Source organism: Pelophylax lessonae (genome assembly GCF_965119305.1).
Source record: "Pelophylax lessonae genome assembly, chromosome: 4".
Classification (NCBI taxonomy): Eukaryota; Metazoa; Chordata; class Amphibia; order Anura; family Ranidae; genus Pelophylax; species Pelophylax lessonae.
Window position 1 is genome coordinate 499,494,930 of NC_138771.1, and position 23,640 is coordinate 499,518,569.

At 45.4% G+C, this 23,640-nt stretch overlaps 1 protein-coding gene across 2 annotated transcripts in view; it reads right to left on the bottom strand.

The window, feature by feature from the left end:
* The window catches only part of LOC309553436 (sodium- and chloride-dependent betaine transporter-like), a 146,372-nt gene extending 125,404 nt beyond the window's left edge, over window positions 1-20,968 (bottom strand). For both annotated transcript variants that reach the window (XM_082254634.1, XM_082254633.1), the window contains exon 1: window positions 20,849-20,968. The gene's annotated coding sequence lies outside the window, so the exon portion shown is untranslated. The remainder of the gene's footprint in view (window positions 1-20,848) is intronic.
* Window positions 20,969-23,640: the final 2,672 nt, after the last annotated feature.

A 23,640-nucleotide genomic window follows, 5' to 3' on the forward strand; every position in this document is an offset into this window, starting at 1 on the left:
GGTGACGATGACTGATGGGGTGACAGGGGACAATGACTGATGGGGTGACAGGTGACAATGACTGATGGGGTGACAGGTGACGATGACTGATGGGGTGACAGGTGACGATGATTGATGAGGTGACAGATGATGATGATTGATGAGGTGACAAGTGACGATGATTGATGGGGTGACAGATGACAATCACTGACGGGGTGACAAGTGACGATGATTGATGGGGTGACAAGTGACGATCACTGAAGGGGTGACAAGTGACGGTGATTGATGGGGTGACAGGTGACGGGCGATGGTCACCGATGGGTGACAGGTGACGGGCGATGGTGCACGGCGGTACTGATGGCAGTCTCTGGTGACCGGTGCACTTTAGACTGATGTTCACATGTGAGCGTAGCGATCACAGGCAGAATCACTGCGATTCTGCCCGCGATCCAGAAATCATTGCAAATCGCAAGACGCCTGTGCGTTGCCCGTGATTTGCAATAGCACCGCAAACGCTGTGCGATGTTGCCGCGATTTCCACCTGCCGAATCGCGGTAACATCGCGCAAACAACGCATGACGCCCCAAAGAAGCTCTTGTACCTTTTTTGGGCGTCATGCGTTGTTTGCGCGATGTTACCGCGATCGCGGCAACATCGCACAGCGTTTGGGGTGCTATTGCAAATCATGGGCAACGCACAGGCATCCCGCAATTTGCAATGATTTCCGGATCGCGGGCAGAATCGCGGTGATTCTGCCCGCGATCGCTACACTCACATGTGAACGTAGCCTTATGGGTGTCAATTTCTGGGCACTGATGAGGTGACTGTTGGGTGACAGGTGCAATTGGGGGGGGGGGGGGCTGAGGACTGTGTGGGGACCTTTATTTTTGTGATTTTACTTTTACAGGTGTACAGAGCAGTAACTCACTGTTTCTAGCTCTGCTCTCCTCACACTGGAAACTGTGTGAGGGGAGAAGAGCTAGTAACAGTGAGTTACTGCTCTGTGTTTACGTTTTGTGATCGGCTGTGAATGGATTCACAGCCAATCACATAGTAAACAGTCACTGTCAGTGACTGTTTACTACTGCTGGTGACTAGCTGTGTTCCTAGGGAACACAGAGCCACCGACATGACCGTGCTGCGCGCTCCCAATCGCGCATGCGCGGTCATCTTCCGGGCTTTGCTATTGTGATCGGCAGTGTCATTTGAACACAGCCGATCCCGGGGACACGCCGACACCGGCAGTGCAGGGCGGCGCGCACACGATCGCGTGCCTGCCCTGCTTGAATGGGATCACGTCATATGACGTCTTCCCAGAACAATGACCGCACCGTCCCGCCGTCATTTGACGGCGGGCGTGCGGCAAGTGGTTAAAGACTGCTGTATGCTATCCTCTACATCCATGCTGCCAAAATCCTGCTCCTCCTCTTCCACCTGTGTGTTTTGTGGCTCTGCAGGAATGATATCTGCATAAAGGGGGCCTTGTGAGGAAAGGAAGTCCTCTTCCTCCCGCTGTTTGCCTCAAGTGCCCTGTCCATGATTCCACGCAGCGTGTGCTCCAGCAGGTAGACTAGCTGGATAGTGTCACTGATGCATGCATCGTCCTGGCTCTGCATCCTTAATCAAAAGCCACTGGTGTGGTGAAAAAAAGCCAAGCTCCCCTGACCCTGTACTTGCGCCATACTCACACAGGTACTGATTCATGGCCCTCTGCTGCGTGTGCAGCTGCTGCAGCATTGCCAATGTTGAGTTCCACCTGGTGGGCATGTCACAAATGAGGCAGTTGGTGGGCAGGTTGGATTCCCGTTGAATGTCAGATAAGCGAGCACTGGCATTGAATGAACGGCGGGAATGGGCACAGACTTTTCTGGCCTGCCTCAGGAGATCTTGGAAGCCCGGGTATCTGCTCAAGAAATGCTGCACCACCAGATTCATAACATGTGCCAAGCATGGAACATGAGTCAAGTGTCCCTGTCGGTGGGCGGAGAGAAGGTTGGTGCCATTATCGCATACAACCATTCCTGGCTAAAGCTGTCGCGGCGTCAACCATCTCTGAGCCTGCCCCTGCAGAGCTGACAGAATCTCTGCACCAGTGGGACTCCTATCCCCTAGACAGACCAACTGACGCACAGCGTGGCATATTTTAGCCTGACTGCTTGCGTAGCCCCTTAAACGCTTAGGGAGCACTGCTGCTGCAGAGGAGAACTGAGCAGAAGAGGACATGGAGGAGGAGGAGGTGGTGGAGTAGCCAGATAAGGCAGAACCAGCACCAGCTTTTTGGAGGCATGGTGGCAAAACAAGCTGCAACACCGAACCCTTTCCTGCATCCTTCCCAGCTGCCAGTAGAGTTACCCAGTGTGCCGTGAAAGAAATGTAACAGCCCTGTCCATGCCTGCTGGACCATGAGTCAGCAGTAATGTGCACCTTCCTGCTGACCGCTTTGTCCAACGAGGCCAAAACACTACCTTCCACATGACGGTAGAGAGCTAGAATGGCCTTACGTGAAAAGAAATGCCTTTTTGGGAACTGCCACTGTGGAAAGGGAGCAAGTCTACCGGATGAAAAGGCAGCAACTGTAATGCTAGAAATTTGGCCAAGCTAGCATTAAGACGCTGAACATGTGCATGGCTGGGACAGTATTTCTTTCTACAGTTCAAATACTGGGGTAGTGAAATTTGCCTGCTGCTCAAATCAAGCGGTGGTGTACTGCTAGCAGATTGGGTGCAAGTCTCTGTGCCACTCATTGCTAAACCATCATCCCTCTCAATGCTGGTATTTTTGAAGGCATTAGGTATAGTAGGGTTAGAGATCGCATATGAGGAACAAGGTGATGTATGCTTGTTTTGATCTTGTGATCTGGTGTCAGGTGCTGTTGCCTACGGACTGCATGGCAGGTCGTCATATGTCTTGTCAAGCATGTGGTGCCCAAGCGGCTGGTGTTCTGGCCACGCTTGATCCGCTTTAGACAGATGTTGCAAACAGCAACTCTGCGGTCTACTGCACAGATGCTGAAAAAAGCCCACACTAATTAACTTTTTGGAGTCCGTGGAGATTTTGCAGCACACTGCACCTGTGGAGCTCTGTGCTGTGACGCAATAGGTTGGCTAATGCTATGGTGGCCCCTCAAGCACATCCTGCCTCGTTGGAGTTATGCGTCCTCCTTATGCCCCCCCTCCTCCTCCTCCTCCCCCTCTTCCTCCTCCTCCTCTATCCTATCAGGCACCCAAGTGCAGTCAGTGACCTCATCATCCCCTCCCTCCTCGTCACTGGAGCAAACTTGGCAATATTCTTCAGCTGTGGCAACATGACTGCTGGTTTCTTGTCCATCATTGTCAACCCCTCTCTCTAGGCTCACGTTATTGCCTTCATCAACCTGGAAACCAACATCACAGCTTTCAAATTGCTGCGCATCCTTCAGGAGCATGTCACTGACACTATGATCAAATAGTTCAGGTGACTCCTTCGTGCATGATGGTGGGGTGACTGAAGGAGTAGCTGTGGAGAAGGGTCCTGTGGAACAGGCCGCTTTGGCAGCTGTGGTGGAAGGCAAACTACTGGGAGCGTGGTTGTCAGAGGAAGAGGAGGATGAGGACGGCTTATTGATCTACTCCACCAACTCTTCCATATCTTGTGCCTGAATAGCACAAGCAGCACCGGAAAAAAGGACGGGCGTGCCCCGCCTGCAGAGGATGCACTATGTCGAATGTGACCACCACTTTTCACAATGGACACAGAGGCTGCTTGGCCTCTTTTTGTGGTCTGTGAGCGTCGGCCTCTCCTTGTCGGCCTTTTGTACATGATGTTGATTCAGATCAATAAAGGGTATATGCAACTGACCAATAGATACTCAGTGACCTGATATGATGTAATTGATAGCCCTATAGATGTGGTGGTTATAGATGTACGCAAGTGACCAATTAATAATACTCTCACTGATATCTGATGTAATCTATAATCCTATAGATGTATGATCCGTGTTTGCTTATAGAATGTTCCACAACTGACCAATGAATACTCTGACTGATGTCTGAAGTGATCTATAACCCTATAGGTCTGATGATTATAGAATGTTCCACAACTGACCACTCTGACTGATATTTGAAGTGATCTATAAACAAATTGGTCTGTGAATATTATAGAATGTTCCACAACTGACCAATGAATACTCTGACTGATGTCTGAAGTGATCTATAACCCTATAGGTCTGTGAATATTATAGAATGTTCCACAACTGATCAATGAATACACTGACTGATATCTGAAGTGATCTAGAACCCTATAGCTCTGTGAATATTATAGAATGTTCCACAACTGATCAATGAATACACTGACTGATATCTAAAGTGATCTAGAACCCAATAGGTCTGTGAATATTATAGAATGTTCCACAACTAAACAATGAATACACTGACTGATATCTGAAGTGATCTAGAACCCTATAGGTCTGTGATTATTATAGAATGTTCCACAACTGATCAATGAACAATACTCTGATGTAAAGAAATAAATCTGTCCCTACCTCACACAGGAACCTACCCCTCCCTTCACTGCTAGCAATGTCTCTTGCAATGTCTGCTTTGATGTAATGAAATCAATCTGTCCCGACCTCACACAGGAACCTCTCCCTCCCTACACTGCTAAAAATGTCTCTTGCACTATCTTATATGATGTAAAGAAATCAATCTCTCCCTACCTCACACAGGAACCTACCCCTCCCTACACTGCTAGCAATGTCTCTGCAATGTTTGACAAACTCCAACAAAATACTCTCTCCCTGCCTGAATCGCATGCCTGTCCCTGTCTCATCGCCTGTACAATAACACTACACGCTGTAGCTGAGCAAGCAGCCTTTATGTAGTGTGGGGCGTGTACTTGGCCCCTAAGCCATGATTGGCTAAAGGCAGCCTGCCTTTAGTCCTATCTTGGTAGAGATTATTTGATTGGCCAAAGCATGACGTCAGGGTGCATGCTTTGGCCAATCACATAACACGCTGCACACATGGCGCGTGTGCAGTGCATTATGGGAAACTTGAATTTCCAGCGAAGAAGCACATTTGTTCGTCATTCGACGAACAATCGAACGAGCAATGTTCGAGCAGAGCTTAGCCTCGACTAGAACTCGAAGCTCATCCCTAGCAGTCAATGTACTGTAGTGTGTGCTGATTCATCTTGTGTAACACAGTGTACTGCAGTCAGTTTAGTGTAGTACTGTGCTGATTCTTGTGTAACACAGTGTAGTGCAGTCAGTTTAGTGCTGTGCTGTGGTTCTTGTGTAACACAGTGTAGTCGGACCACTGAAGTGTTGGTGTATATAACGTGTCTGTGTCACCCCCACTGATCCCATGTTTTTTTTTCTTTTCAAATTTTTTTGCAGCATCAGGTTATGTTGCTGCAATACTAGTACTCCCCCCTTCTGTGTTGCAGGCGCTATTACTTCTGCATCAGCAGTGATTTTTTTTGTGGCGTAGCAGCACTCATTTTATTTAGGGCATAATTGCTGTCCCCTCTTTTGTGTCGTAAGTGCTAATCCTTCTGTGTCAGCAGTGTTTTTTTTTTTTTTTTTTTGTGGCACAGCAAAACTTATTATATTTAGGGCATTATTGCTGTCCCCCCCCTTCTGCATCGCAGATGCTATTACTTCTGCATCAGCAGTGATTTTTTTTTGTGGCACAACAGGACTAATAATATTTAGGACGTAATTGCTCTCCCCCCTTCTGCATCACAGGTGCTGATACTTCTGCGTCAGCAGTGTTTTTATTTTTGGTGGAGCAGCAGCACTAATTGTATTTAGGGCATAATTGCTGTCCCCCCTTTTGTGTCGTAGGTGCTATTCCTTTTGCATCAGCAGGTTTTTTTTTTGGGGCTTTATTAGGTTTTTCTTTATTAAAAATAAAACTATAATAAAACGGTTTATAGTGCACCAAGTGCAAAAGTATTGCACCCAAGCACCATATTCCCTTCCCACACTCTATAATAAAAAGTTAACCCCCCCCCCCCAAAAAAAAAAAAAAAAAAAAGAATAATAAAATGGTTTATAGTGCACCAAGCACAAAAGTATTGCACCCAAGCATCATATTTCCATCCCACATTCTATAATAAAAAGTTATAAAAAACCCCCAAAAATCCTTATGTCCGAAAGGCCAATAAGGAGAGGCAGTTGCTCACAGGCCACTAAAATAGGGCAAGCAGCCTCTGTGTTCACAGTGAAAAATGGCGAACATGGTGTATCCTCTGCAGGCAGAGCACACTTGTCCTTTTTTCCAGTGCTGGCCATGTTATTGAGCCACAACATGTAGAAGAGTTGGTGGAGTGGATAACTAAGCCATCCTCATCCCCCTCATCATCGGCCAGAGTAGCCGCTTGCTGTACCGTCTGTGGTTGTTTATCTCGCACCCAATCCCGTACTACCAGAGGGGTGTGGTTAAAAAACTGTTCTAATAGTACTAGCTGGGTGATGTCCTCTATGGTATGAGCGTGGCTTCCCTGTAACCAGCTCTTAAGGTTCCGCTGCATACAATGTGCCCACTCCACGTATGTTGTGTTGGTTTGTTTCCGGGATTCTCGAAACTTAATCCGGCTGGCTTCGGGTGTAATGGCAAATCGGGCTAGCAAAGCTTCTTTTACCCGGTCGTAGTCTTTAGCGTCTTTGTCCTCCAGGGCCCGATATGCATCCGCCGCTCTGCCAGTTAAATTACTCGCCAGTAAGGCGACCCAATCTTGGGACAGTACTTCATGTATCTGGCATAGTCTCTCAAAGTCCTGCAGGAATGCGTCAATTTCCTCCTCTCCTTCCTTAAATAGTTTGAACGCCCGAAAGGGCAACTTACGGACAGTCGCTGCATCTTTAGGCGTTTTCTCCGATTGACGTATTTCTGCCATTTTCTGCTCATGTTGCCACTCTCGTTCCCTCTCTTGCCGTTCTCGTTCTTTCTCTTGTCGTTCTAGTTCTTTCTCTTGTCGCTCATCCTGCAGCTGGATGTCTCTAATGGCATTCTGTATGGCGGTCTCTGATGGGTTAGCACCATATAATGCCAACCGCTCCCGAACTCGTTGCTGAAACAAGTCTTCAACTGACCGGGGTCCTGCATCACCCTCCCTCTGATCCATCTCGGCCAGCTCACTGATCAGGGGGCCTTGTTCTTTGTCCCACCGGTCCCTCTGCGGCTCTCAAGTAAGTCTTTCAGCGTGGCTCTCCTGCATGCTGCATAGCTGGTCATTGACTGTGGTGGTTTGGAGTGTCCCGGTAACTGGAGAGCAAATCCCACCGCTGCCAACCAATGTGACGAGACCCTTGCTCGCTCTGTCCGCTCTCCCGACACCCCTCTGTTTCTAGTAAGTCAGCTTGCAGATCACAACGTCTGATGGTTCGGTCAACCAAGGATCCGGGATCCGAACTACAGCTATGTGCCGTCCGGAATCCATTAGAACAAACACCAAGCAAGCTGTATGTTAGTTCAAACAGGAAGACCCTTTATTGGAAGAACACAGCACACTTTTATACAGAATTTGGAACATCCTGCCCCCAACAACCGCTTTCCTATTGGTCAATTGTAAAGTACCTGCAGTTCCCATTCAGGTCCTCTGCAGACATGCAAATGAGGGCTCGAAAATGAGTCAGTAGTGATTGGTCAGATAGCTTGACCAGGAGACTTGACATGCAAATGAGGACTTGAAAATGAGTCAACAGGGATTGGTCAGATGGCTTTGACCAATGCAAGGAGACAGAAGCCCCAGGGGGCAATCAATGTACACAATAGCCAGACACAGAACAATGGTTCCCTAACGAGCCCTCAATACACATTACTCTGAGTGTCAATACCTCCCTTAGCAGACAACAGGTGCGGTCATTAGCACACCTGACAATAGGTGAATGGGGAGCCACCCTAGACAGTCCGGCTCCTCAGAACTTCCTGGGATGACCATATTAGGAGTGGACTTCCTGCTCAGAAACCTCATGGCAAAGGGAACAATTGACCTTGCTGACAAATATGAAGCAATTCAACCTATCACCCATCTGTCCTTAAATTCCAGTGATAGTGAACACCATCACAGAGGTCACTGACCATACTTGGGCGCCTGAGAGAATAGAAGAGGCAAGTGAGGAGGAGGAGGCGGCACAACTCCAATGAGGCAGGATGTCCTCAAGGGGCTGGCTTAAGGGCAGCCGCCCTATTGCATCACACCACAGAGCTCCACAGGTGCAGGACGCTGCTAACTCCTCGCTGACTTCCAAAAGTTCATTGGTGTGGGCTTTTTTTAACATGTGCAGCAGACTGCAGTGTAGCTGTTTGAAATCTCTGTCTGAAGTGGATCAAGTGTGGCCAGGACACCAGCCGCTTGGGCACCACATGCTTGACAAGACATATGATGACCTGCCATGCAGTCCATTGGCAACAGCTCCTGAAAGACCCACATCATAATAAAATGCAGACTTCTCCTTGCTCCTCATCTGGGATCTCTACCCCTACTATACCTGAAGTCTTCTCAAAAACCTGCACTGAGAGGGATGATGGTATAGCAATGGGTGCCACAGGTACTTGCAACCAATCTGCTAGCAGTTCACCCAACCCATGTTGATTTGACCAGCAGGCAAATTTCCCTAACTCCAGTTGCTGAACTGTATAATGTCCCAGCCATCCACATGCTCAGCGTCTAAATGCTAGCTTGGCAAATTTCTAGCACTACAACTGCTGCCTTTTCATTTGGTAGACTCTGCCCCCTTTCGTGAATTTGCGGAATGTGCTGTACTCCAGTGGCAGGTTCCAAAAATAAATGTATTTTCACGTAAGGCCATTCTAGCTCTCTACCATCATGTGAAAGGCAATGTTTTCACGGTGCTAGAAAGAGCGTTCAGCAGGAATGTTCACATTACTGCTAACTCATGGTCCAGCAGGCATGGTCAGGGACGTTACATTTCCTTCACGGCGCACTGGGTTACTCTGCTGGCAGCTGGGAATTATGCAGGACAGGGTTCAGTGCTTGAGCATGTTCCGCCACCACGCCTCCAAAACATTGGTGGTGATTCTGACACATCTGTCTGCTCCACCCTCTCCTCCTCTTCTTCCTCTATGTCCTCTTCTGCTGAAATGTCCTCTGTACCAGGAGTGCTCCCTAAGTGTTCAAGGGGCTACGCAAGCAGTCAGGCTAAAAGAGGTCATACAGTGCTTCAGTTGGTCTGTCTAGGGGACAGGAGCCACACCGGGGCAGACATTCTGTCTCTCTGACCGCCCCCAGATGACGTTGCAGTAACGAAACGCGTAGGAGCGGCAATCAGCGTCATACGTCACTTCCGGTTAGGTGGCTCTGGCCGGTGGAACGCGGAAGCACCGCAAGACCGAACGCCAGAGACCCATCTTCAAGCTGACGGTGAACTTCCAAAACAGTGAGTCGCTACTATTTTTTCCCCCTGTGACACACATACTACGCAATGGATGCTCTCTTGGTTTCTCTCCCACTAATCGCTTAGATGCACACGCAACGGTATATGTGGAATAAACAGCAGTGAGAGACCGTGCAGGCATCAGTGAGAGGGAGAAACATCTACATCAGGGGAACAAGGGAGAGTCCCTTTGGTAAGTGCTCTACCTGGCATTAGCACTTTTAGCACGCGCAAACAAGCGCTATTCACTCCTTTTGAGAAAATTGATTTATACTGTATCTCATTTATACTTATCACGGATGTTGGTCACATTGAAGGTTTTAAATATTGCTTTTGCACATTTGCACTTTGGCACTGGTCACCTAATACACGGTCGTTTTTCATCTGATGAATGACACACAGATGGTACAATCCAAATCGGTAATCCAGTACCAATTTTTCGTTTGCACTAAGTTGCACATTGGCTTTTATTTGATGTATGATACATAGATGGTACAATCCAATTGGCAATACAGTACCAATTTTATGTTTGCACCAATTTGCACAGTTATTTTGTAAAGCACGCAGCACTTTCTATATCTGCACAATATTTGTTTACAAGCAAGCACTTTGCACTTTAAAGTGGGTTCACACACAAAGAAGTAATTTGTTGTTCAAGGTGGTAGCGCCCCATACCAACACCTCCCAACCCCCCAGAGATTCTGTCAGCTCTGCAGGGGCAGGCTCAGAGGTGGTTGACGCCACGGCAGCTTGAGCCAGGAATGGTTGTATGCAACAATGGCACTATCAGTGGCACCAAACTTCTCTCCGCCCTCCGACAGGGACACTTGATACATGTTCCATGCTTGTCCTGAATTTGGTGGTGCAGCAGTTCTTGAACAGGTACCCGGGCCAGGCCAGAAAAGTCTGTGGTCATTTCCGGTGGTCTTACAATGCCAGTGCTCTGCTGGCTAATATTCAACGGGAACTCAACCTGCCCACCAACCGCCTCATTTGTGACATGTCCACCAGGTGGAAATTAACATTGTCAATGCTGCAGCGGCTGCACATGCAGCTGAGGGCCATCAATGAGTACCTGTGTGAGTATGGCACAAGGACAGGCTCAGGGGAGCTTGGCTTATTTTTGCCACCCTAGTGACTGCTGATAAAGGATGCATGCACTGTCCTGTCACCATTTGAGGAGGCCACAAGGATGGTGAGCCGTGACGATGCATGCATCAGTGACACTGTCCCTCTAGTCTTCCAGCTGGAGCACACACTTCATGGAATCATGGACAGGACATTTGAGGCAGAACAGCAAGAGGAAGAGGAGGACTTACTTTCCTCACAAGGCCCCATTTATGCAGATACCATTCCTGCGGGGCCACAAAACACACAAGAGGAAGAGGAGGAGGATTTTGGCAGCATGGATGTAGAGGATAACATACAGCAGTCTTCAAGGGATGGTTTTCATTCCCCAGAAACCCCAGGAGTTGTACGTGGCTGGGGAGAGGTTGCTCCTGACAATGTCATCCTTAGTGACACAGAGGACTCAGAATCTCCTGCCTCCTCCAACTTGCTCAATATGCAATCGTGCTACTGGCCTGTCCTGCTTCCAGCGTGCTTTCCGAATGGACATTCAGTGCTGCTGGAGGTTTTGTGATGGATAAAAGAATGCGTCTGTCCACAGACTCCGTTGAACGGCTGACATTTATCAAAATTAATCAGTCCTGGATCAACAGCAGCTATCAAGTCCCTGATGCTGATGTAACTGATTGAGTTTGCTAAGGGTCTGGGATCCATTGAAGACTGCCTATTCTGCCTTTCCTATTCTTGAATCTTAATTATGCTAGCTTCCAACAATGTTTTTAGTTTATGGCACCACCAACACCCAAGGACCACTTTTTCTGCGCCTGTATGACAAGTACATGTAATTTCGATTTTTGTTTTTAATTTTGAACAGCAGGGCCTGTTCCTGCACCTAGTAAGAGTAACTGTGAGGGTTTACATTGTTCAGGCACCATCATAGATGGGCGAATGGTTTGTGCCGGGCATAAGTTTGGCATAAACGTCACCCATTCAGGTACTCGCCTAACACCTGAACTTTCTGGGCACTTAGCGGGATGTTCCCCCTCCGAGCGCACAGTCAATAGGTTGTTAAGGCTTCCCTGCTGGGAGATGAATTTAAAAAAATTATTTTAAAAAGAAAATGTAAATTGAAAAAAATTGGGGTTAAAACAGCTTGGGGGACCCTTTGGGTCTTGTATGGCTTCTAAGGGGAACCCCATGACAGAATGCAGAAAACAAAACACCTGGGGTCCCCCCAAAATCTATACTAGGCCCTTCAGGTCTGGTATAGATTTTAATGGGAACTCCACGCCAAAATTAAAAAAAAAAGCGGTGAGGGGTCCCCCCTCAAAATCCATACCAGACCCTTATCAGAACATACAGCCTGAAGGCCAGGAAAAAGGCGGATGAGCTAATGCCCCCCCCCGAACCATACTAGGCCGCTTGCCCTCAACATGGGGAGGCTGCTTTGAGGTGCCATTTAAAGCACCTTGTCCCCATGTTGATAGGGACAAGGGCTTCTTCCCGACAACCCTGGGCTGTGGTTGTGGGGGTCTGCGGGTGGGGGGCTTATCGAAATCTGGAAGCCCCCTTTAACAAGAGGGCCCCCAGATTCTGCCCCCCCCCCCCACATGTGAACAGGTATCAGGTACATCGAACCCCTACCCATTCACCCAAAAAGTGTACAAAAAAATAAACACACAAGACAAGAAGTTTTTGACAAATTCTGTATTTGAGATTGGAAAAAATACATGAACTTTGTAGGCACAAAAATATCATAAAAGGTTCTGTTTATTGATTGTACATTTTTAAAAAACACACATGTCTCAGCTATAAGTCCAAAGTATGCCAAAAGTTATGTGAATGGTAAAGTACATAACAAGGGCTTAACACAAAATACATAAAGAAATACTGTACATAACACAGAGTATCAAAAATCTATAGTTCAAACCACAGCGGATGATTCCGTCAGAGGGAACAGATAGTAGGGGTTGTCTTTCGAGAGGATCACTGCGTGTGGTCATTACAGGTACATGCACTTCATAGAATCGGAGCTAGAACACTCAACATGTTTTGCATATTATGCTTCGTCTGGAGTTTAAGTTCGGTTCTCTGTATGGAAAAAAAATATAATAACATAAACTGAGGTTCACTCAAGGTCAGTCTATACAGTACATTATATAGCATAATTATATTGAAATTATGCTATATAATGTATTGACTGACCTTGAGTGAACCTCAGTTTATGTTATTATATTTTTTTCCACATAGAGTAACGAACTTAAACTCCAGACGAAGCATAATATGCGAAACATGTTGATTGTTCTAGCTCTAATTCTATGAAGTGCATGTACCTGTAATGACCACATGCAGTGATCCTCTTGGAGGACAGCCCCAACTATCTGTTCCCTCTGATGGAATAGTCCGCTGTGGTTTGAACTATAGATTTTTGATACTCTGTGTTATTTATTTCTTTATGTATTTTGTGTTATGCCCTTGTTATATACTTTGCCACTCACATAACTTTTAGCATACTTTGGCCTTATAGCCGTGACATGTGTGTTTTTTTAAAATGTACAATCAATAAACAGAATCTTTTATGATATTTTTGTGCCTACAAAGTCCATGTATTTTTTCCAATCCCTAGTCTAGTTAATAGGATGTGGCATATCTACATAGCTTATATGCACCCAGTGAACCGCTTCTGGTAGTGCATTTTTTCATGTACAAATTTTGTATTTGAAAAGAAAAATATTGTGTCCCCCCGATGTAAATCCATCGTCAATCACGCCGCCCGCCGCACCCGCCGAACCAAAAAAAGTAAAAAAAAAAAATACGCTCCGCTCTCCGTGATCGATTCTCGCGGTCTGCTTATTCGCGTTTTGAAAGTTCTTATAAGCACCCACCCCCCATGTTGAGGGCATGTGGCCTGGTATGGTTCAAGAGGCAGTGGGGCGCTTGCTAGTCCCCCCCTCTTTCCTGGCCTGCCAGGCTGTGTGCTCGGATAAGGGTCTGGTATGGATTTTGGGGAGGACCTTACGCCATTTTTTTCATTTTTTTTATCTTTATTGCCGGGAGCCAACAATACAGCCTCGAGCAAATTTAAATTATCAGGCGCGATATTTAAAGGAATTTTTCATTTTTATTGTTTCACTTTAAGCATCATTAAAATCACTGCTCCTGTAAAAACGATTGTTTTAAAAACATATCCCCCAGGGCATTTCCCCGGGTCCCCATACACTTTTTATGGCAAAAGCCTTTAAAATTAGGACTTTTGATTTTTCATGTTCGTGTCCCATAGACTTTAATAGAGTTTGAATGTTTGCTATAACTTTTACCCTGTTTGAGATGTTCTGGTGCAAACAGGGGGGTGTTTGGCCCATCACTAATTATATTTTCTGGTATCCCAATTGCAATATTTCTCTGGGTGGGGGGACTAAAGATGAAAGAGATCCTATTCAAGCTGTCTAGATCTAGTAGGTACCCTCTGCTGGCACAATTAGAAGCAGGCAGGAGAGATTGGCCTATACTAGGAGACTGGTATAGGTGATGCTACACTAAGCTATATTTCCTGTCCCCTCATACACAGGCAACTATTTGAGTACATTGGATTTGGTACAATTAGTTTATTTGTGTGATATACACAATACATAATCAGTCCAGACGCTGAAAAAGTCTCACACATGTGGTGTTGCTATACTCAAAAGGAGTAGCAAAATGTGTTTTCGGGTGTAATTCTAAGAATGACTATGATGTGTGTGAGAGATGTCTTATTAAATTTGACAAATCTGACAACTTTGTGTAAAAAATGTTATTTTCATTTTCTTTCCCCATTTTCCAAAAATGTGTAAAAAAAATGAAGTCTTCAAAAACTCACCATGCCTCTTAAAAAATACCTTGGGGTGATTACTTTCCAAAATGTGGCTATTTTGTGGGTGTTTCCATTGTTCTGGGGCTCCAGGGCCCCCAAGGCCACTGTTCTGGTGCTTCAGGGCCTGCCTGTGATAGGTAGTCAGGAAATTAAATGTGTAATTTAGACCCCTAGAAAGCCTAAAGGTACTCCTTGGATTTAGGACCCCTCTATGTAGCTAGTCTGCAAAGAAGTCTCCCGCATGTAGTATTGCCATACTCGGGAGGAGTAACAAAATGTGTTTTGGGGTGTATTTCTAAGTATGCTTATAATGTGTCTTAGAAATAACTTGTTAAAATTATGATTTTGTAAAAAAATAAAAGACACATTTTATTTAATTTCTTCACCATTTGGGGGTTATTTTAGGGCCTCAAGAAATTAGATAGACTGACAGCACATTACGACTAATCCATTTTCAAATATATATATATATATATATATATATATATATATATATATATATATATATATATATATATATATATATATATACACACCATAGTTTGTAGACTCTCTAACTTTCATAAACACTAAATAATATACACTGATTTTGGTTCTTTTTACCAAAAAAAAAAAAAAGTAGCAGAATACATTTTGGCCCACATTTATGAAGAAAGATTATTTTTTTGCTAAATGAAACAGAAACAGAATTTTTTTTCAAAATTGTAAATTTCTTTTTATTTATATAGCAAAAAAAAAAAAAAATCCCAGTGGTGATTAGGTACTACCAAAAGAAAGCTCTATCTGTCTCAAAAAATGATACATTTTTTTTGGGTACAGAGCAGCATGCCTGAGTAATTGTCATTCAAAGTGTGAAAGCTGAAAATCGGCCTGGACTGGAAGGGGTGAAAGTGCTAGACTGGAAGTGGTTATAGAGTCTTCAGTTAATGAAACATTAGGCGCTTCTGATTTGGTGTTATTTATTTTTATTTTTAATTTTAATTATAACTAATAACTCTCTCTCTTCTATTTTTAAACAATTAACCACTTCCCGCCCGCCCTATTACAAAATGACGGCGGGAATGTGGTTGAGTTATCCTGACCGGACGTCATATGACGGCGGCAGGATAACACCGCTCTGGGCGCCCCCCGGGGGCGCGCAGAGCGGCGATCGGTGATGCGAGGTGTCAGTCTGACACCCTGCATCTCCGATCTCGGTAAAGAGCCTCTGACGGAGGCTCTTTACCATGTGATCAGCCGTGTCCAATCACGGCTGGTCACATAGTAAAACAGGAACAGCCGTTGATCGGCTTTCCTTAGTTCGTGCCTGACAGGCACGAGTAAAGGAGCGCCGATCGGCGGCTCCCCTGACAGGGGGGGGGTCGGCACTGGTAATCAGATCATTGATTACCAGTGCAGACCCTCAGGGGGGGGATCTGCCACTAGATCCACCAGGGATGCCCACTATGACCCCAGGGATGCCCACTATGACCCCAGGGATGCCCACTATGACCCCAGGGATGCCCACTATGGCCACCAGGGATGGCAATCAGGGCTCAGGGAGCCCCCTATTGCCCTCCCCATCAGTGATGCCCACCAGTGTCCTCCCTATCAGTGCTGCCCACCATTGCCATCCTTTAGTGTCGCCCACCAGTGCCCATTATTGCCCACCAGTGCCGCCTATCAGTGCCCATTAGTGCCCATCAGTGCCGCCCGTCAGTGCCGATCAGTGCCGCCCGTCAGTGCCCATCAGTGCCCACCAGTGCTGCCTATCAGTGCCCATTAGTGCCCGTCAGTGCCACCTATCAGTGCCCGTCAGTGCCGCCTATCAGTGCCCATCAATGCAGCCTATCAGTGCCCAGCAGTGCCGCCTATCAGTGCCCACCAATGCTGCATATCAGTGCTACCTATCAGTGCCACATATCAGTGCCTATCAGTGCCGCCTATCAGTGCCGCCTATCAGTGCCGCCTATCAGTGCCACCCCATCAGTGCCACCCCATCAGTGCCACCCCATCATTGCCTCCTCATCAGTGCCTGTCAGTGCAGTCTCATCAGTGCTCATCAGTGCAGGAAAAAACTTATTTATTTACAAAATTGTATAACATAAACAAAAAAACTTTTTTTTTTTTTCAAACTTTTCTGTCTTTTTTTATTTGTTTAGCAAAAAGTAAAAATCGCACAGGTGATCAAATACCACCAAAAGAAAGCTCTATTTGTGGGGGGAAAATGATATAAATTTGGTGTAAGTACAGTGTTGCATGACCGCGCAATTGTCATTCAAAATGCAACAGCGCTAAAAGGGGAAAATTGGCCTGGGCGGGAAGGGAGGGAAGTGCCCTGTATTAAAGTGGTTAATTGAGGCTATTCTAACTGTTCTGTCAAAGGGTTCAAGCGTAATGATGAATAGAAGAGGGAACAACTTTTCTAGTTCCATTATAGTTTTTGATTCCGAGAGCGTCCCGTTTACTTTAATTTTGGCTGTTGAACATTAATACAGCTTTCATGTAATCCCAAGCAACTCTGTTGAAGGCCTTCTCCCTGCATTTGTAGAGAGAAGGCATCTGCCAGTGCCGCTAGAATTAAGGTGGATAATATTCAGTGCTTTAATAATGTAGCAGATGTGCAGATGAATAGGGATCCCCCAACTCCTGCACAGCCAAGTACACTGAATATTCACAGGCACTCAAAGTCAGAGAACAGTCCAGAACTTTATTTTTGTTGTTTATTATGGGGTTATAAACTTGGATGGGGATAGGAGATTATGGGATGCCCACTTGATGGCAACAATGTCTTCAGGGACAACTTCCTACATATGGGCTCCTCTTTAGCTTTCTTCCTGCATGCACATTTCTGCTGATTTACTCTTGATGGAACTGACAGACCTCTTGTCAGTTCAGTAACAGCCCCTTACAGGCAGAAACTCTCAGTCCCTTGAAATAGCACTTGTGGAGTGAAACAGTGTTCAACCTTTCTCTCTGCTTCCTCTGTGGCCACTGATCCTAGCATCACTTCTTTAGGCAATATCAGCCCACCTGGCTGCATCTGCGTCTTTTACCAGCCCTCCCCACTGCCTCTCTCTACACCAGTCTGCCCGACTGACTCTTTACCAGCCCACCCCGCTGACTCTCTGGAGATCTCTCAGGGGAAAGACAGAAGATTTAAAGTGATTGTAAAGGCAGAAGTTTTTTTTTTCTTTTATCTTAATGCATTCTATGCATTAAGATAAAAACCCTTCTGTGTCTAGCAACCCCCCTCAGCCCCCTAATTCTTGAGCCCCATTTAGATCCAGCAATTTTGCAGCAGTGTCTCGGTTGCCTAGGTCTCCCCTCCTCATTGGCTGAGACGGCAGCTCAGCGTCATTGGCTGCCGCTGCTGTTAATCAGTCGGCCAATGAGAAGAAAAAGGGGATGGGGCGGGCCCCTGCTCCATGTCTGAATGCACACACAGAGCTGTAAATCAACTTGGGTGCCCCCATAGCAAGCTGCTTGCTGTGGGGGAACCCAACAGGGGGGAGGGGCCTCCTCCCTTGTGTTTTTGGAAGGATCCTTCCAGCACCCGAGCCCAGGCCCATGTCTATTTATGGGGTTGTCTCAACCCCCTGCCGTCCCACTTCCAGGGATTGGTTGAGGCCCCACAAATATTCATGGCAACCCTCCTAACCCCCACCCTCTAGTTACAGAAGATTCTTCAACCGTCTAGACCAGGGGGAGGTACCAGAGAGAGCTGCCAAAATGAGTCATCCAGCTCTGGCCTGTAATAACCCTGACCCAATTCTGTGACTCAGGTTTTTCCTGGCCAGACTATGTTTTTCTTACTCTTACTTCTAAGCACACACTAGAGGGTGCTACAATAATATCATCCCTTGCTTCTCTGCCTGGCATCAATCCTACTTTTTCTTGGCCAGTAATTTTGAATAGGAAAGGCCTAATGACAGTAATACACAGTTAGAAAATCGAACAAAAACTTTTGTTCTGCAAATGATCACACAATTTTCGAAGTTATGATCATGCTATATAAGTCTATATCGATTTCATAACCAAAAATAACAGGGGGAACATGATGAAAAAACATTGCTGTATCTCATATGAATGAATAATGTTCTGAACCTTATCATGAAGGTTGTTCGTTAAAAATATATGAAGCATTAATGCACATGAGTGGAAAATGAAGATGACCCAGAACGACCCATGTACGAATATAACAGAAAATCCCACGTTTTGGGTTGTCACCAGAACAGGAATAGAAGGGAATTCCTCCAATGGAAACACTAGTTCTGGTAATCCCGATGACAACCCGGGATTTCCCTCACTTTAGAGGGTTTTCCACTCACTACTTTTTTGGCAATAGGACAGGAAGTAAAGAAGAGACATCCCACCAATGTGACACAGATAAAAAAGAAAACTGACAGGGATTATAATACTTTCTTACTCTAAAATGAAGAAAAAAATAGTTCTATTTTAACTGCAGCAGAAGAGAAAAAGCAGGGCTTCTGCCACTGACAGGACTGGCATAACCAAAATATAAATCCATTCACAAGTAAAACTGCTCTCCTAGACTGTATGCGTTTCATTTGTAAATTAAGCTGTTTGCCTGATGTTCGGTTCCTAGAAATATAACATTGGCGGTATTACAAATATGGCAAATGTCACCGAAATCCAGACAGTTGAAGAAAAAAAAAAAACATACATATGAATGAATGGCAGTGAGTGTGTAAGTGAATGCAGCCAGCAAATCTGCTAAGAATGTTGCAACACAAATGAAAGGGCAAAAGGTTGGTAAATGAAAAAAATTACCGATTTATAGATAAGTACTATAAATACATGGGCAGACAATGTAGCAGATGTATCCACGTTTGTTTTGTAAAGCCTGGGAAAAAATGTTTTGGTTGCCTGCAAATAAATGCATAATGTGCTAGTATGCAAGGCAAACTAGCATATTATGTGACACTTACCTGAAAGCGAAGCCTGCGTTGTCCCCACTGGAGGCCGCATCCATCTTCACCCATCTTCCTTCCAGGTCTGCGGACTCCGGCTGTGCTACTGGCCTGAGCCAAGTGACGTCACTTCCGCGGATGTGCGGGAGCCGCCGGTCACGGCTCAGTGCTCTGAAGAAACGGCACAGGCGGCCGCTTCTTCAGAGCGCATGTGCCAATGATGTCATCCGCTGCATGCAATGTAAATATCTCCTAAATGATACAAGTTTAGGAGATATTTACAGTACCTATAGGTAAGCCTTATTATAGGCTTACCTATAGGTACAAACAGTATTTGGGGGTTTACAACCTCTTTAAAAGTTGGGCCATTCACACTGGTTCCAGTACAGATGCAACCTGAATCATATGACAATGGAAATCACATTGTTTTCAATGGTGCTCGTTCACATCAAAGCAACTCAGCATGGCACCATTTTGGAAAAGTTCTTGTGCTCCTTTAGTGCAATTGCTGCATGATTTTGGCCCCGTAGAATATGCACATCACTTCAAAGTTGCATCAAAGTGACATCCAAGTTGCACTACAAAATGGCACTGAAAGTCAGGGTAAAATTTGATCTCAGCATTGTGAACCCAGCCTTATAGATGGTGTGCTACCAGTAGGAGGCGTACAGTCTCCGGGTCCTATACAGTACATCAGTCACACGTGTAGGATTTCATCACAACCTCTAAAATTCGTTGGACTATGGCCAATGCCAATAAGCTGCCAAAACTGGGCCATCTGTGGACCCTGACCACAAGATTTCCTAATGTCATTCACATGGAGGGTACAAAGGGTCATAGAACATAGAGACCGCGGCTGATGACACAATGCTGTAATTCTGCCAATGCAGCATCACAACTAATCATATAAAGTGTACCTGTCAACCTTACACATAAAAGACAACCATTTTTGGGGGAAAAAAAAACAATATTCAACAAAATTTGTTTACGGACTGCAGTGTGTTGTTTTAACCCACAGATATCACAGTTGGGGGTGGCTTCTACAGAAGGCAGTTGGTCATTTACTAAGGTCATGTATTAGGTACAGCACCACCTACAGGATAGAATAGAAAATACATCTTTAAAGCCTAACTTATTTTTTTTTTTAAATATTGAATGCAGGTAAAAAAAAAAAAAAAGAGGGGGAGCCTGCAGAGCATTGCATCTGCAAACAGCAGATCGCGGGTGCAGTGTCAGGCTCTTGCAAAATCTCAGTATAGCTGTCTGCCCATACCTCCCATACAGGCAGACAGTTACTGGAGAGCAGTAAGATCCATAAACTACAAGAGCAATCACCAGTGCCCTTGCAGTTCATTGAGAACAAAAAGCCATCTGCCATGGTGTCAGACCATAGTAGTTCATTCATTAACAAATTGCTGTGAATGACTGACAAGGCTGTGTGGGCAGAGCCAGGATCTTTTAAATTTGTGACAGCAGGTGCAGGAGAAGATCTCCTGCATGCTGTCACGGTGGGGATCGGAGGGAGGGGCGCAGAAAGGTGCTCTTTGATAACATGTAACATGTTACCAAAGGAGAACCTGTCCTTTTTTACTGAACATCATGCAAGTTTGTAAATACAGCTGAAAATAGAGACATGGTGCTCTTTGTGTACCTTTTTACCTGCCAAAAGATTTGTTATTCTGTCCAGCTAGTCTTGTGATCCAGACACCCCTCGCAGATAGTGTAGTCAGGTACTGTAATCATTTTGACATTTCTGCAGACAGCACTAAAGATGAACAATACAGCCTGGTCTGGGACCCACCCAAGCTTGTGGTTGGGCAATAAAGGAGCAGCAGATCACTGATGAGATTTCTCTCAGGAACATCTAATGCCTCGTACACACGATCAGATAATCATACGAAAAAAGTCGCTTTCAAATTGATTGCACGATAATCTGATCGTTAGTACACAGCTTTTGACAGCCGATCACGACATTTCGTCCAACAAAATCTGAAGGGACAAACATGAAAACTTTTGTCGTACGATAGCCTAGCGTTTAATCAGTACAGTATGCGTCCGCTAAAAATCCATAGACAAAGACAACGCATGATCAGAAACACAAAAATAACCCTGAAAAAGCCTGGCTGCCATTGTTTTTGTTTTGCACTATCCGATACGTAGTTACACAACCAGGAAGCTTTTCCAGAATCATATGAAAAAAATCATATGTTTAGTACATTGTTGAATTCGGTACTAGTATCATGCAGCAAAATGCGAACGATAAGTCGTTCGATTATCTGATCGTGTGTACGAGGTATTAGGCTGCCAATACACGGTGCAGTTTTCCTTCCTGCAACCGCATGTTGCAGGAAAGAAATTCACACGATTTCCCAGGGAATCAGCAATTGTCTTCTCCTGGTGGGGGAAACCGTTCCCGCTGGGATAAGGCAATGATTATTTCCAGCGGCTATAGCAGCCACTAGCGATAATCGCAAGCAAATCCGGCAGACAGGTTGTACCCAAGTTGTTTCATTGAACAAATTGGTACATTCAGCCTGCCCATTAACAGTTCCTGCTGAACCGGCTGATATTCTAACTGCCAGCCTTATGCCTCGTACACACGCATCGATTATTGGCCGGGAATTTTCGGCCAACATCCGATCGGCCGATTTTCGGCTTGTTAGTATGATGCTTTCGACAACCGACTCCGACTTTTCGGCCGAAAAAAATCTGGTGTGCAGGCTATAAAATTTTTGTTGGCCGTCATCACAACGGCCGATTTCCCGTCAGTCAGTACAAACAGACAAAGTACAGTACAGACAAAATCTAATGAGCAAGACTGGGCATGCTCAGAGAAGAAAAAACACACGGAAAGTAAACCATCACATGACATCACTTCAGAAGTAGATTTTTGTTGGCCAAGAAAAATCGTGCGCAGTCTAGGCACATTCCAACCAACAAAACACCACTCTGGACAAAAGTCGGACGATCGGTCGGCCGATAATCGTTGCGTGTGTACGAGGCATTAGTGTTGGATGGAAAACCTTGATTGACCCCTAGTGTGGCCCCTCCATTTTCCAGCCTGAGTGTTGCTGTGCAGTGGATCACAAGAGGGTAATATAAAAAAGATAAAAAGTTAAGAGAAAATTACAAATTAAGACATGGCTAAAAAAACAAAACTGATGTGTTCTATCCCTTCTTGAATTTATCCTAAACTAAAAACGTAAAAACATAGTTTTGTCTAAAAACGCACTTTCAAGTAGAAATCCATCCAACAATAGGATACAATTGAATAGCCCATTACAGGATAAAATAACAAATCCAGCTTTTGCTGCAACGTTCAGCTTCAGTCCAGAGATTTCCCAGCAGTACTTGTTTGCCACAAGATGTCCTCATTCTGATGGCCAGCTTCATTCAACCCACTTCCTCTGAGTCCAAGTCATCCTGGACCAAACCTAGCCTCTTACTGGACAGTGAAAGGAGAAGCAGCACAATGAAGAGCTCATCTCTCTGTCACTCGGCTCTTCTCTGCTATCAGTGTGCATCATGAGCTGATTGCCTCCTACTGCTTCTTTCTTTCACACTCCAGCCCTGCTGTACAGGCATTGCAAAAGGATGACGCCAGGTCAGATAGGGGTATTTACACTGTCTGCATTCACAAAATATATTAAATACAGTAAATGGGCTGCCAAATCCCCAAAAAATGGCGCATGCACCATTTATTGAAGTGCAGCGCATGTTACTGTAGCGCATATCTGTGGGCAATGTGCCGTTTGGAATGAATGGTACTGCACCAACATGTAACGTGACATTACATTGTGGTAACATGTATATTACTGCAGCACAATAGTGAGAATGGGTTCCTTAATGTTTACAGAGCTGCTCTAATTGGTGTCTTAGATATGTGCCCTGAGTTCTGCTTTAGGTCTAGTCCATACCTAATTCTGTGACTGAAAAAAGGAAACTGTGGTGTGCTAAAACTTTCATTGCACTGCCCCCTCACCATAGTGCGCTGTAACTATAAACTGATGGCTGCCTGCCTGCTAAAACGGAACATTTAGCATGTGGGCAGTGTAAATGAGCATTAAACTTTAGCAAAAAGAGGAAATATAGCACACATGTGAAATGGGGGTGAGGATACATTATATACATATACATGTTCCTTGAGGTCGTCTTGGTCATGTTCATTTATCACATGTGTTAGGATTATGCTATTCCCCTCTCTTGTCAATGTTCCTGCCACACAGAATCACACATTGCAGAGTCACTTTTAATGTCCTCATTTGTCACATAATTCCAACCAGAAATGTATTTGCTATTGTCAGTGGCCTGTGGCCTACTCCTCACCCCTCATGCTCCTTGTTGCCTCCTCTGACCCCTGGCTTTTCTTCTGTCTAACACCTGACCTGCCTGACCTCTGTATCTTCACAGCTGCCTGTGATCTTCTATTACTGGTCCTGTGCCATCAGAGC